Here is a 15,912-nt window from a genome sequence, read left to right as displayed (position 1 = left end):
TGATCCTTCAGTCCTTGTCCGATGTATACGGTCAGTTCATCATGAACTTCCATATGCATAAGATGCAGTGTACCTTGACTGAATTAATGAACATGTTGGTTACGGCTGAGCTTTCTTTGAAGAGTTCAAAAGGCTCAGTCCTTACTATGGAGAGGACTTCTTCTAAGAGAAAGTCTTTTGGAAAGAAGAAAAAGTCTGCGAAGAAGCAGAAGGTGGATGAAAAATGGAAGAAGACAGAACCGAAGAAGAAGGCTGCTGAAAGGAAAAATATTTTCACTGCAGCTCAGACGGCCATTGAAAATGAAACTGTCCTCAGTACCTGGCCATCCTGAAGAACAAGAAGGATGGTCCTTCTGGAGGTATGCTCATTATAGAATCTAATCTTACGATTTCCTCTGCATCCAGTTGGGTACTTGACTCTGGTTCTAGTGCTCATTTGTGCAATTCTATGTAGGGTCTTAAGGAGAGCAGGAGGCTGAGGGATGGGGATATGATCCTACACGTCGAAAATGGAGCAAGAGTTGCTATTGTGGTCGTGAGAATCTACCCTCTGCGATTACCGTTAGGATTAGATTTAGTTCTTTGAGACTGTTATTATGTGCCTGCAGCAAGCAGAAATTTGATTTCTATTTCATGTTTAGCACAAGAAGGCTATGTGATTAGCTTTCATAAGAACCATTATAACATATTTTATAAAAATAATAAAATTATAAATAATTTTTTTATTAATGATCTCTATCAGCTACATATTGATGTATCTGTATTTCATATCGAGCAAAATATGAATGCCATGGGAATTAAAAGGCCTAGAGATAGTCTAAATGATAGGTATCTGTGGCACCTAAGGCTATGTCATATAGCGGTAGACAGGGTTAACAAATTGAAAAAATCTGAACTATTGAGTCTATTGACTTTCGAGTCATATCCAGTTTGTGAATCATGCCTTCAAGGCAAAATGATCAAGCTCCCTTTTGTGGGACATGGGGAAAGGGCCACAGACCTACTTGTCCTAGTACATACGGATGTGTGCGGCCCATTTGATGTGCCGGCTAGAGGCAACTATGTCTACTTCATTATCTTTACTGATGATTTGTCTAGGTATGGGTATGTCTTTCTAATGAAACATAAGTCTGAAGCCTTTGAAAAGTTCAAAGAATTCAGGCATGAGATAGAAAAACAAACAGGAAAGTCTATTAAGGTTCTTTGATCAGATCGAGGAGGTAAATACCTTAGTCGAAAGTTCCTAGATTATCTTAAAGATAATGGCATAATCTCTCAATGAACCCTACCTGGAATGTCACAACTCAACGGAGTTTCAGAATGAAAAAATCGGATCCTATTAGATATGGTCCATTCCATGATGAACTTCACGGACCTCCCTGAGTTTCTTTGGGGATATTGTCTCATGATAGCAATATATGTATTGAATAGGGTTTCCTCTAAAATCATTCCTACCACACCATATAAGATATGGCATGGTAAGAAGTCAAGTCTGAGTCATCTCAAAATTTGGGGTTGTTCGGCTCATGTCAAGAGACAGCAGGCGGATAAGTTAGAGTTCATGTCTTTTAGAGCTCGATTCATAGGATATCCTAAAGAGTCATTAGGATACTATTTCTATATTCTGAAAGATCACAATGTGATTGTGAATCGACATGCTATTTTTCTTGAAAAATAGTTTATTCAAGATGGTGGCATCGAAAGAATAATTAAGCTCAAGGAGAATGTCTCCCAAGAGCAACGAGCTAAAAAATCTGAGGAACCCAATCAATTAGAACCAGTCCTAACACAACCTCTTCCACCTTGTAGATCGACTAGAGTTTTTCGTCCTCCTGAAAGGTACTTAGGTACTATACAAGAGAAAGTAGAGAAAATATTCCTCATGAAAAATGGGGCTCATGGTGATGACCCCAAGACCTATGACGAGGCGATATCAGATATCAATTTCGAGAAATGGTTAGAGGCAATGAGATCAAAAATTGACTCGATGCACTCAAACCAAGTCTGGACCTTGGTAGATCCACCTGAAGGTATTGTATCTATTAGGTGTAAATGGATCTTCAAAAAAAAAAATAGGTACAGATGGAAATGTGGAGACATTCAAGGCTAGGCTGGTAGCGAAAGGTTATAGTCAGTGCGAAGGCATTGACTATCAGGATACCTTTTCGCCCGTAGCCATGCTAAAATCCATCCGCACATTGCTTGCTGTTGTAGCCTATTTTGATTATGAAATATGGCAGATGGATATGAAAACGATGTTCTTAAATGGATATCTTGAGGAAGATATTTATATGAAACAACCGCTTGATTTCACATCCAGTGATGATGATCACAAGATCTGCAAGCTGCAAAGGTCCATTTATGGACTTAAGCAAGCATCTCGAAGCTGGAATACTCATTTCAATAATGTGATCAAAATATTTGGTTTCATCAAGAACAAGGAGGAACCATGTGTGTTCAAGAAGGTCAATGGGAGTGCAGTTATTTTTCTCGTACTGTACGTTGATGACATCCTCCTAATTGGAAATGATATTTTCATGTTGACCTCAGTCAAAATATGGTTATCTAAAGAGTTTTCTATGAAAGATCTAGGAGAGGCATCCTTTATACTGGGTATTAAGGTCTATAAAGATAGACCAAATAGGATGCTAGGACTTTCACAGAAAATGTACATAGAGGAGGTGCTAAAAAGGTTTAGCATGGAAAATTCCAAAAGAGGTTTAGTACCTTTTAAACATGACATTCATCTCTCCAAGAAGATGTGCCCTAGCATACCTGAGGAGATTGAACGCATGAGCAAGATTCCTTATGCTTCCACAATAAGGAGCCTCATGTATGCCATGTTATATACATGACCTGATATAACCCATGCTGTGAGTGTCACAAGCAGATATCAGTCGAATCCAGATGAAGAGCACTGGATTTCTGTGAAATGTATCCTTAAGTACTTGAGAAGGACTAAGGATATATTTCTAGTCTTTGGGAATGGAGAACTCTAGGTTCAGAGATTTACAAACTCAGTCTTTATGTCTGATATAGATGATCGAAAGTCGACATCTGAGAGTCTGTTCATTTGCAATGGTGGTGCAGTTAGCTGGAAGAGTTCCAAGCAGACAGTGATTGCTGATTCTACCATGCAGGCAGAGTATATTGCTACATCGAAAGCTGCGAAGGAGGTATTCTGCTATAAGAAGTTTATCGCAGAGCTTGGAGTGATGTCATCGGATGCCATCCCTCTTTACTGTGATAATAATGGTACCATAGCCCTAGCTAAGGAGCCAAGGTCTCACCAGAAGTCCAAGCATATCGAGCGGCAATTTGAATCTAATCCGTGATCACCTCGAAAAAAGTTATGTCGAGGTTAAGAGAGTCGACTCCACAGATAATGTGGCAGACCCACTGACAAAGCCATTAGGCCAGCAAAAGATCGAAGCCCATCTTGAGAAGATGGGACTTAGATATGTAGCAAATTGGCATTAGGTCAAGTAGGAGTTTGTTAGATGTGTGCCCTAGATGCCAGATTGGCTGACACATTCCTGTACAAATATTAGGGTAAATTTATAATTTTGACTATAAATGAATAAAAAGATTATTCTACTATCACATTGTGTATATTATGTCTGTGATACATTCTTTGAGTTAGTAGGAATGTTAATTCATATTTTTAAGTGTTGAAAATTTAAGGCATGAATTTATATAACTAACTCATAAATAATTTCTGATCATAGGATCATCACGAGGATGGTGATCGATCCGAAAGATTGGTATACGATCGCTTTCTTAGGGTAGATGTATCTTGAGTCTATGGTGTGGAGACATCGGAGCAAGAGTACAGGTATTCATTGAGAATGAGAGTACTGAGCGTGACCACCTCGAGCAGTCATAAAGAAGTCTACCTTCTCATCGATGACTAGTTCGATGCTGCAGCTGTGTGTCTAGTTCTTTGATCTGAGGTGCATCGACAGTTTACCTTGAGTGTGTTATAGTTTGACTACACCATAACTCAGTCTCCTAGCCATTCGAAATCTTGAGGTGTATGTTGGCTATAGCATTCCATTGTAAGAACCAAATTGCACCAAGATGGGATCTATCAATCTCGATAGATGAGAGGAGTAGTCCTATGATGATCGAAAGATTGAGTCCTTAAGTCCATGGCTATGGTAGAGTGAAATAATGGAAAAGAGTTTTCCATTGAGGTTTCACATCAGACTCGGATCGATTGATTGATTCATATGACTGATGTAGGGTTTGACGAGTTCACCTTAACCCTAATTCAGTCGGGACTCATGATAGAAGAACTCAATCACACAGGTTGCTACATCGAGAGGTTCGTCTTCATTTCTGATGGGTTGCCACCATATACTGCTAGATGTCACTGGTGAATTTTGAGAGTAATTAGAATGATCTTGATGATCGATCATTCTAATTGTCTGAATCAGAAGAGTTCTGATCCATCGAAAGGAGTTTCGATGATGTCGATGATGAGATCACGACATATCTCATTACCATACGGAAATGAACCTAACTGGGTCACACAAACAAGAGTTAGGATCTGGATGTCATCAATTAAGCTAGTCCTATTCGATTGATTTGGATTAGATCCAATTAGGTTCAAGAAAATCGTGCTAGCACATAATTGAGCCTAACTTTCTCCTCGTGTAATCTTTTCTATCTCGACTGAGCCAAATGTGATTTGACTCATCCAGAGAACCTTGAGAAGGTTTCTCTCAGTTTGACTGGAGCCAGTCCAGCTCAAAAAAATTTTGTCTTAATTTATGAGATGAATTTAAGACCACACCTGCTAATTTCTGTCACCTATCATTTCCGTTTTAGGATATCGGTCAAACATTGACCCATGGACCTTGGACTGAAGGCCACTTGGCAAGAGGTCATTGGACAGTTTTTGTGGAGTGTCCACCTACTAATTTTATCCTCAAAGTGGGCACCATAATCAGATATGGTGTGCGCCCCAAGTGGATAAGGATAGAGTCCCATGAGATGAGGACTCTATGCCTTGATCGACTCAAACTGTTGGGCACCAATCTCACTGTGTTTATCCAGTGTTGGCGCCAACAGTAGGAGGGTTTGGTGGGATTCTTATCTGATATGATCAGATGACATCACTCCATCAATCAAAATTTTTTCAGAATTAATTAAAATTTTTTGATTGATCGAATGATGTGGCACTGCATGGGACAGCAGGGTCTATTTAAACCCTGTCTGCGCCCAGGGTTTAGAGACTCTGCTCAATACCCAGGAAAAATATGAAACCCCTCCACTTCTCCATACCCCCTCTGCTTCTCTACCTCCCCTCTTCATGTCCAAGAGGTTGAGCATCCATCTGGTGCTTATCCAAGGTGTTGTGACTTCCTGATCAGAAGGCTGCAGGGATTTATCGAGAAGCTGCTGCTCCAGCTTCAGAAGATCTTTTGAAGATCTTGCAGATCAGATCTAGATCTAATTTTTGGAGCAAAGATTTGCAAGGAGAAGATGATTGAGATCCTACTCGAGTGGATATCGGTAGAGGTCAGGTGACTGCATGGCTATTTTAGAACTTCGGGCGTTGCTGCGATCATCTACAGGATAATCTAGTTACCCTAGAGGTATTTCTCTAATCCTCAAATTTTAGATTTAATTTTAGATTGAATATTAGATAATAAGAATTAAATCTAATAGACCTTAGATCTAAAATAAAGTAGAATATATTTTTTTAAAATATTCTGCCTCAGATCTCATTAGACCTGGAAGATCCTACAAGGAAAAAGTCGATTTTTCCTTTAGGAGGTTCTGCCAAAGCTTGCCTTAAACACCATCAGAAATAACCAGGTAAGCGGGCTGCCAATTAAAAACCACCGGTCTGGTTTACCTTAGACACTAACTAGTTTAATTAGTTTTGATTAGATCAACCTAACAGTTCATGCTAGATCGCTTAGTCAAGAATCAAGTCCATTTGGTTCTTGTTAAAGACATGGACTTGACCAACTACAACTATTGTAATTGATCTAGAGAATTCTTGACCTAATCTAAGATAAAAATTGATTAAATTTAGTCAATTATCTAATTAAGTCCATCTTTAACCTAACCTTAGGTCTAACCCAATTAATGTACCTAATTTTCACTAACCTATTAACCCCGTCAAACAACTTCTTAATTCTCAATTAAGTTTTGGGCTAAGGGTTGGGGTTTGGCTTTTCGAAAATAATTTTCATATTTGTAAAATATTTTTATAACTTGGTTCTATCAACCAAGTTGCATGTTTAATTCATAATCAAAATGCAAGTAAAATAAGCATGAATCTATTTTAAATCTAATCTAAACAGGTTCATGCAATTGAAACAATTTCAACTTTAAACTGCGCAAATTTTCTAGACAAATATACGATGGTTCTTTGTGTGGAAATTATTAACAAAGAGATTTTATTTTAGATTTAAATACTTTTTAAATTTAATAAATCATGAATTTAACCTAGATCATATCTAACAAATTTATGATTAAAGATAGATCTACACGAACTAGGACAACATTTACACTGTAAGGGGTAAACCTTACAGCAGGACAACCTACAGTTCGTGATTGATCTAAAAATTTTAATTTTAAATTTAACAATTAGATTATAAATTAGATCTAATCTAAAAAATAATCTAAGCATGTATAAATAATTATGTAATAAGCAACCTAGGCTCTGATACCAATTGAAGGAACCAGATCTAGGATTTTAGGGTTAGATCTTGAAACTTTTTCAAGATCAAGCAGCGAAAGACTAAAATAAATCAAAATTTATCTTGTAAAATCAGAGAATCTCTAGATCTAAAATTTTATTACATGATTATTATATGATATTAAATTAAAAATTAAAATATAAAAAGCAAGAACTACATGTTGATCATATCAACATGTTTCTATACTAATCTAATGTATGTAAAATATAATAGATCAGATCTATTACCTTGCAAGTTAGACATTCTAACTTTACTGATTCGAGCTTAAGGATGATGTTGCAAGCTGCACACACATCCAGCCTCTAGGAGTCGTCCACACGAGCCCACGAATCACGATCAAAAGTTCTGATCCAGAAAATCAGCACAGTATGCTAGTACTACGCTGATCCTTCTTCGATAGTCGATCAGATGCCTCCTTCTTCTTGATTTGGACTCTTCCAAAGATGAGAAGTAGGAGAAGAAGTTTTAGATGAGATACTCTCAAAAAACTTACAGATGGAAGAAGGGAAGAGATGAACCCACCAACTCTAGAAGAAAACCCTCTTCTTCCTCTCTTTGCTCTAACGCAGATACCTAGTTTTGTGTCTATTAGATCTCCACATCCCAAAACTCTTTCTCCTTGATTTTTGGATGCCTCAAATGTCACTCAATGCTCTGTGTTCCACAAAAATTTTATGAAGAAATTTATTTTAAATAGAGAGATATGAAGAGTCCTCGTCTAGGTCAAATACCTAGTCAAGGATTATCCAAACAAAGCAAGATAAGGGGCGCCCAACTCTTGGGCGTCCCCTCCTTCTTTTTCTGTTGTGGGCCACTAGCAAAGGGGGCATATTATGTACCATAAAAATCATAAAAATTTCAAAAAAAAATTGGATAAAATCAGTGCCATAAGGAAAGAATTTTGGTTTCCTAAAACTCTACCTCATAGAATTTGAAATCCAACTAATTCCTACTTTGACTTGGTCCACAACCACATTCCATGTAAGAGAGAAAAAGAAGAAAGTTTTGGGCATGCGTGAAGACTTGGGAGAGAGAATTTTTTTGCATAAAATAAGAGAGAGTGGGTGTGGGGGGCTAAGGTGGCACAAGGTGGAATCCTAGTCTTACTAGGATTCAATCTTTGACTTGTTCAAATTTGATTTCTCAAGCCAAATCAAACCAAAACCAAATCAACCTAATTAAAATAAGTGTTAATCCAATTAAGAGTCTAATTTAATTAGATTAGATTAGATTTAAATCTGATTTAATTTTCTAATCGAATTAAAAATTAGGTTGACCCAAGTCTTCATTGAACTATGACTAGTTTTTCCTTGCACTTGGCTTATCCAATAAATCAATTGGACTTGATCCAATCAAGTCCAAACCAAATCTAATTAAATCATATTTATATAGACTTAATCTCAACCCTTTGGCTTAATCAAATTAAGCCAATTAGCAATCAAATTGCTAATCGATCCTCCTGCAATACTTGCACTAGATTAAATATCAATCGTATTGATCGTTTAATCCTAGAATGATTCTTAATCGTAGATCAACCATTCGATTAGATCGTGAACTCTAATGTGTGTGACCTTATAGGTCCAAACCTAAGTCGATAGCACAGGAATAAATTTCTATACCAATCGAAGTGACCATCTAGTAATGGTATCCGACGATCGGATAGATCGAATGTGTAGAACAACATCCTTAGAACCCATACGGATATAGTTTTCATATAATTTATCTCTTTGACCAAAATGCTCATAGGATACCTCAGAGTTCAACTGTCAACTCTGATTAGGTTGTCCACATTATATTTTAAAGTATCAAATCCATCTGATGGATTACCCTAGCTAAAGTTTTGCTAAATTGAAATACAGCGACTCATTCTTCTCCAACTCTTGGAGTGGTCAATCTCATCTCGATCACACTCTGACTTCGCAAGTACTTGACTATGCCCAAAAGTCTTTCGTCACTGAATTAAAAATTCAGTTAGTCCAGTATCAAAGCACAGTGAGTTGCTTGCAAGTCACTGAGGTGATCTCAGGTCTAAGGGACATTTATACCTATATCCCATCAAAGACATTCTCGATAGTAGAATGCTCTGGAGTTGGTCACTTTCAATAATGATGTACCCTTACATCTCACCTGTATGCCATACCAGTGTCTCCACACTCCTTGGTTAAGAGGACAACCAACCCATATGGCCTATAGTGACCTATAATCGGTAGAAGCGTCGTCCTTATTAACAGCCTATCATTTGGTCGTGAATAATTTTAAGGACTAATTGATAAATCCTCTCTTTATCGAACTTAAATAGTCCTATGGACTTCATCACAACAACGGAGTTCATTAAAAGATGAAAATTTATGATGAAAATATCAAAAATATATTTTATTTATTAATAAATCAATTACAATACTTTATTGCTCAACCATCAACAGGCTGACGATTGGTATTTGGGACATATTTCCCAATAGCCAAAATCCTCGCCGATAATTCTCTTGGCTTTTCGATGCACCACTATTAAGATCGTACTAGATAAGCCAAATCCTCGTGACAACAAATCGAGCGAATGACAAACTGACATGTGGAAGACTCAGACTGCTCAACGAATTATTGTTCGACCGTCCAATCTTTCGTAGTCATTATGGAAGATCACCTCGAGCTATTTGCAACATTTATTGCTGCGTGACCTGCATGCGACAGAGCCACCACACATCTTTTGAAACAACAAAATAACGACGAAATGATGGAACAGCTAGATACGGCTTTTGAGGCATATTAAGTGAAGATCGTCGAAAAAAAGCAACTCAGATTTGCATGATAATTAACTCCTCTTACCCGATTAAAGCTATAGAATCGGACTTAGGAGTTGGAGGACAAGTGTTAAGGTAGTTCCTCATTGCTAAGCCGACAAACCTCTTTCTCACCTTCCTACCGACTAAGTGTGCGACGACTATATTTTTTCTTCATCTCTGCACCGACTTGGGTATGAATTCAGCCGACTAAGTGCTATGCTATGAGTTGAGCTGACTTAGATTGGTGAAACATAACCAAGTCAACATTTAACCGACTTAGCTCGACACATGCAATCAATGGTTGGCCGACTAACAATTTGATATATAGTCGGCACATAACCGACGACCTACTCGGCGCCATATCGACTATCTAAATACTGCATATCTGGGGATCAGACAATAGTTATTTGGTACAAGCATTAACTATACGTAAACATGAAGCGCAATACTCACCCACCAACAGCCTATTATTTGACTTTAATAGTGGTTAATAAAGTAACCACCCACTAAATACTATAACTCCTACATCCTGAATGTTCGGAGGTGGGAGTTATACAGTAACGCCTTTGCTCGCTCTATAAAAGGCGGTAAGTTACGAGGGATCAGGTAAGCTAAGCTTTCTAAAGATAAATTTTTGGGCTCTTGCTTTTGGCTTTTAAGTGTGCCTTTTCTCCGACAACTTAAGCATTCGAGGGTCCTCCGTTGGACAACTTCCGGCAAGAGGATTTGTTTTGTAGGTTTCCTGCCGTCCACCACTCAGACGCAACAATTCGGCTCACCACCGACCATCTCACCGGAGATTGGCCACAGCAGATCCTATCTTTCGCGTAGAAGGATTCATCTTCCTTTGTGCAAATCCACCATTAGATCATATAATCATCATTTTGAGATCTATGTAGATGGATGCAAGAAAGAATTAGACAAACTTTGAGATTATGTCAAGGCCTCATCCAATGGTCAACAACGCAAAAGAAAATCAATCACTCTTTCATAAAAATTACAATCCAAATCCAAATCCAAAAAATGCTTATAGACCCTCCTAACAAATTATGAATGTATACGAGAAAAGACAACAACAAAAAAAAAAGGTCACTGTATCTATTCTTGTTTGCCCATATGCAAAGCTGCACTCGCATCAGCACGTTTACGATTTTGGTGGTATCTAAGTACTGATGGGTTCGCGTGACGATTAGCAGAGACAATAGAAACTACATACCGTTTCATCGGTCAAATAGAAAAAAGATGCCACTCTAGTAGGATTCATGAATGTTTAACTGCCCTCGGATACGAAACATAGACAATATTTCAAGAAGGTGGTGGTATTTGGCCAACAATTTGGTAAAAAGGAACACAGAACAGTAGGCAAGTAGGTCAGCTCTTCGTACTCTGAATTCAGGTTACCACGGAATACGATACAAGCGAGTTGTGTTATTCCATGCAAAGATATTCCTAAAGACTCGACCAGCAACTAGAGATGCCCGCATTATCCTCACCGAGACTTTTTTTTTTTGTTGGTAGATTGGATCATATAAATTAAACAAGAATAGATTTCATGTAGATTCCATAGAGTAGACTTCATGTAGTTCATCACATACGATGTTATCCAATCAGCAGCACGGTTAGCTTCTAGATAAATATGCAAAATCTCAATAAATAATAGTGATCATATTATTCTCCAGTAATTCTGTAGCAGTAGATGATGCCTACCATTGGTAAGAGATGAATCAAAGAGCTATGTGATAATCATTGTAGGATCGCCCTCTAAATAAATTTGTAAAGATCGTGATGATCCTGTCAAGCATTAAACGTCTAGGTTTGTTCTTTTTATGCCCCCACCCTTTCTAGATCGCAAATGACATGGCTTCATTTCAAAAAAGAAAAGCTACTTGACGTTTTAATGTATAAAGCACCCGTGCTCGAGTACTGGTCCATCGCATGCTACTAGTCTTAATACAGCTTTTAACGGGAGTGACCTTCTCGACTGCCCAAAAAAGTCTCCTTTAACTTGCTTGGCAAACCGAACGTCACACAAGTGCAGTTTGGAAAACGCGTAGTTTCCTCCGTTTTGAACTTCCATGTACACTGGAATTCTTGAGCTACCCTACCGTAAGCAACTTTGACACGACTAAACATTGAGCAACCGAATTTGACTCCGGTAAATCCTGGAATCATCCTACCTTCTCCCCTTACAGGTGGAATCTGCACCATCCTTTCCCATCTTTAGTTTGTTGTTTTCTGTCTCTGTCTATGTGAAAATAGAATGTAAGAAAAGAGGGAAAGCAGTCTTCTTTGATCTTGTTTTAGTAACGTGTCGTGGTGCTCTTGAATTTTCTCTACCATGTTTGCCCGGAGATATTCAGGCATCTCCAAATGTTTTTAAATGCTGAGACATGGTCCTTTCATGAACTGGCCAATAGCAAAGATCTCAAATTATTTTGAATTTTAGATGGTTTATCTGAAAATGAGATTGTTTTGTGTGTGTGGGGGGGGGGGGGGTGGGGGGGGGGGGGTGTTGATATGTCACCCATGCCAAAGGTATGTATCAGGAGGACCCGTGATGAAGTATGCAACGTCGTTGCCATAACATCGATCAGAGATAAATGAGTACAACCTTAATGGTAGATATGCCATCCCAGGATTATAAAAAAACTATGCTAAAGAGAGTCATTCAGTACATAATGAAGCAGTGAAAGGTCTCACTTCAGATCTCACCGATCCTCGCTCTCTAATTGACCCTTTCGAATGAAGCGTCCTGATGGAATGCCTTGTCAATTCAAACTTCGGCCACCGACCCTAGCTTTGACCGTCGATCTTAACTTTGGTCATTAATCTAGGCTACGGCTTCTAATTTTGACTCCACTAATACGTCCTTAGCCACTGACATCAGGGTGACACTCGGACATCGGTCGTCGATCCATGAAAGGTCCCGAGCCAGATCGTCTTTGACCAAAGGATCTCTCGTCAATCCTCACCCTTAGCTGCAGACTGTATTTTCTTTAACTATTGCTGGATGCCGTATTTAGAAAGGTTGACTCCCATACAGTCTCATCAAGTCACATCACTTCATATTGGGCCACGCCACTCTAACGGCTGGTTGCGCATCGAGTGAAGTCTTGTCAAATCACGCCACCTCTGAGAGTGGCTAACTGAGTGTCAGATAAGGTAATGTCTGCCATTGAAAATCGGACCAAACATTATAGGATGGTATGGCTGGAGAGGCCAGAATGGCCTCCCCCTACTTGTCCTCTTATGACTCCCATCTTTCTATAAATATATGAAAAAAAGGGACCCTCCAGGTATGCACATTCGTATCCTATAATCCTCTCACATTCTTTCTCATCTGTTCCAGCTTCCTAACTTGACTATCGAGGGCTCTTCATCGGAGGCAACTTCGGTCAGGATTTATTTTGTATGTCTTACTATGCTGGCGATTCCCAACCGACTCTGGACACTCCAACCAAACCAGAAACCTGCAACAATAGATTAGCACCAGAAGGAGGATCCGCAAAAATTCATTTTTGAGGAGCGAGAGGTCCACACCATGGCGCCGCACAAAGGAGCATCCTCCCACTGTTCTAACACTGCCAACTTCTGATTATTGGAGAATTTTGCCAATTAGCAGGCCCAGGTGCTATCTTTGGAGGTTATGCCTCCACTTTCCCAATTGAGAGCGGTGGTCAACACGGAGCAGTTTAACTTGTTGGTCTAGTAGGCCTGAAATTTGACTGCTGCTATCCAAATAATGCCCAGAATAATCCCATGCCGTAGGCTGCTCTACTGTCAGAACAACTTTAGATCTCTCTGTAAGATCCCTAGTTGGGAGGACAGACTTGACAAAGCCACCCTTAGGAGCCAGAGCATAGGACGTGATGATCCTCGAGTCCTCGCTCTGGATTTGACTCCAACTTGGGCCAATCCCACTCACCGTATTCAGAAGCCCATACTGCTCAAGACAGAGAAATTAATTGAAGGCTTTGAAACATGAATAGAAATTATTCAAGGCTTTGAAACATGAATTAGTGGATCAAAGCCTTTCGTAACTAGGCTTTGGTGTGAGATGATGGCTATAACACCGATCCATCATTTATGGCTCAGATCATGCAAGAACCACTCTCCAACCACTTCAAGAAACCGCAATTGGAGAGCTATCATGGGATTACTGATCTCATAGATCATTTGAAAAGCTTCAAAACTATGATGCTTCTCCTATTGGAGCACGATCCCGGCTCCTCCCATGGACCTTAGGTGCAGCGGAACCAGCAACGAATAGATCTGGAGACTTCTGGACTCGATCCAAGGCCCTTGACAAAATCAGCCTGGTTGCTGTCTTCTTCGTCAGCCTTTCGTTCCAGATGAAGAACGCCTCTGAAATCACCTCTAAAAAATTCAAGATCTGGTACCCAACCAGATCAGACCTGAACCGAGGTCCTTCAATTTGTAGATCTCGAATCGGGGCATTCTAGATGGAAAAGAAGATAGATGGAGACAGACCTCGCATATCTGTCCTGCTGCAGCCTTTTTGTAAATCTGTTGATGGAGATCTCACCCGCGCCTCAAATGACCTCAGATCAACTCCAGATCTGAGAGAAACTTGTACCAACCTCTTCTTAAGAGATTTCAGATCCTGGACCTAGTGTTTGGGTGCCTGCAAGAGAGGGGAGAGAAGAAATGGCTGGTGGCTGCAAAGGGGGGAAGGGGCTAGTGCCTCCCTTCCTTTCTTTCCTTTTATGGACTAGCGGCAAGAAACCCTAGGGTTTCTTGCTCCTGGTGCGTGGAAGATTGCTGGAGAGAGAGGGAGAAGAGAGAGAGAGACTTGGGAGAAAGAGTTGTCTATTTTCTCTTGGCTTCATCAAAACTATACAACTACATGTATATATAAACACCGGGTCAAGTGACCTAAACTCAAAACTCCCTTGACCAACTTTATGGGAGATTAGGTTAACCCAAGCCCATGTACACCCATGACTCGACCTAATCTTACCTATCCTGGGCCCAGACCTGGCCCATAAAGAGTTGGTCCCTTGAGGCCCGCATAACCTAGATCTCAAGAACCCGAAAGGCCCACAGCCTTTCAACCTATGGCCCAACTAGCCCTAAAGCCTCCATGAAGCTCTTATGAATGATGGACCTTGGCCTTAGCCTTGGTCTCCTGGGCCTTGGGCACACCACTTGGATCATAACAATCTCCACCTTGGTGTCCCAAGGCCTCAACCAGCTCTACTCTGTCCTTGCGACTGTAGACCCATTTACAGCCAATGGGCCTCTTCCCCTATGGCAACTGCACCAATCGCCATGTCTGATTCTTGTGGAGAGACTGCATCTCCTCGGACATCGCCTGGACCCACCGCTCTCTGTCCTGGCTCTCAATAGCCTCCTGATACGTATATGGGTCTCCATTCGCTGTCACCAGGGCATATGACAGCGTCTCCTCAAAGCCATATCGGTCTGGTTGCCTGATGGTCCTCTTGGACTTGTGTAGAGCAACACCGATATCCGTCCTCGGTCCAGCTCGCTCCTGCTGGACCTCTCCACCTCGATCATCCGTCTGTGCCCTCTCCACCTGTGGAGACACCTTAGGTAGGTTCTCCACCTAAATATCATGTCCTCCCGTAGTATCTACAAGAGGCAAAATCAAAGAGGTAAGCTGTCCAGCAGCGCCCTGCTGGACCTACTCCTGCTGCTCCTTCATGCCTGCTCGCCTCTGTAGGACTGACTCTTCATCAAAAGTCACATCCCGACTAATGATGACCTTCTTTTCCAAGGGATCCCACAGCCTGTATCCCTTGACTCCTCGCGGATAGCCTAGAAACACCGTCTTGCGTGATCTGGCGTCTAGCTTGCTCCGCTCACCAGCTCCAATGTGCACATAGGCCGTGCACCCAAATACCCGTAGATGGCCCAGCCCAACTGTCCTCCCAGACCACACCTCCTCTGGAAGTCTGCCATCCAACCTGGTGTGAGGTGATCGATTGACCAAGTAACCCGCTGCATCAACTGTGTCAATCCAGAACTCCTTTGGAAGCCCTGCCTGCAGCCTCATGCATCGTGCCTTTTCTAAAAGTGTTCTGTTCATCCTCTCGACCACCCCATTCTGCTGTGGAGTCCCCCTAACTGAGAAGTGTCTCCTGATCCCACACTCCTCACAGTAGTCCTGGAACTCTCTGCTGGTATACTCCCCGCCATTGTCTGACCTCAGACACTTCACGCTCCTCCCCTGCTCCTTTTCCACCTCAGCTCTCCAGATCTTGAACTTGGTAAAGACCTCTGACTTCTCTCTCATGAAGTAAATCCAGAGCTTCCTTGAGAAATCATCAATCAGGGTCATGAAGTATCTGGCCCCATTCCTAGCTAAAACTGGGGCTGGTCCCCACACATCCGTGTGTACTAACTCCAGAGGGGCTGCACTTCGGGCT

This window comes from Elaeis guineensis, chromosome 1 (genome assembly GCF_000442705.2).
Source record: "Elaeis guineensis isolate ETL-2024a chromosome 1, EG11, whole genome shotgun sequence".
NCBI lineage: Eukaryota > Viridiplantae > Streptophyta > Magnoliopsida > Arecales > Arecaceae > Elaeis > Elaeis guineensis.
This window is presented reverse-complemented; position numbering follows the sequence as displayed.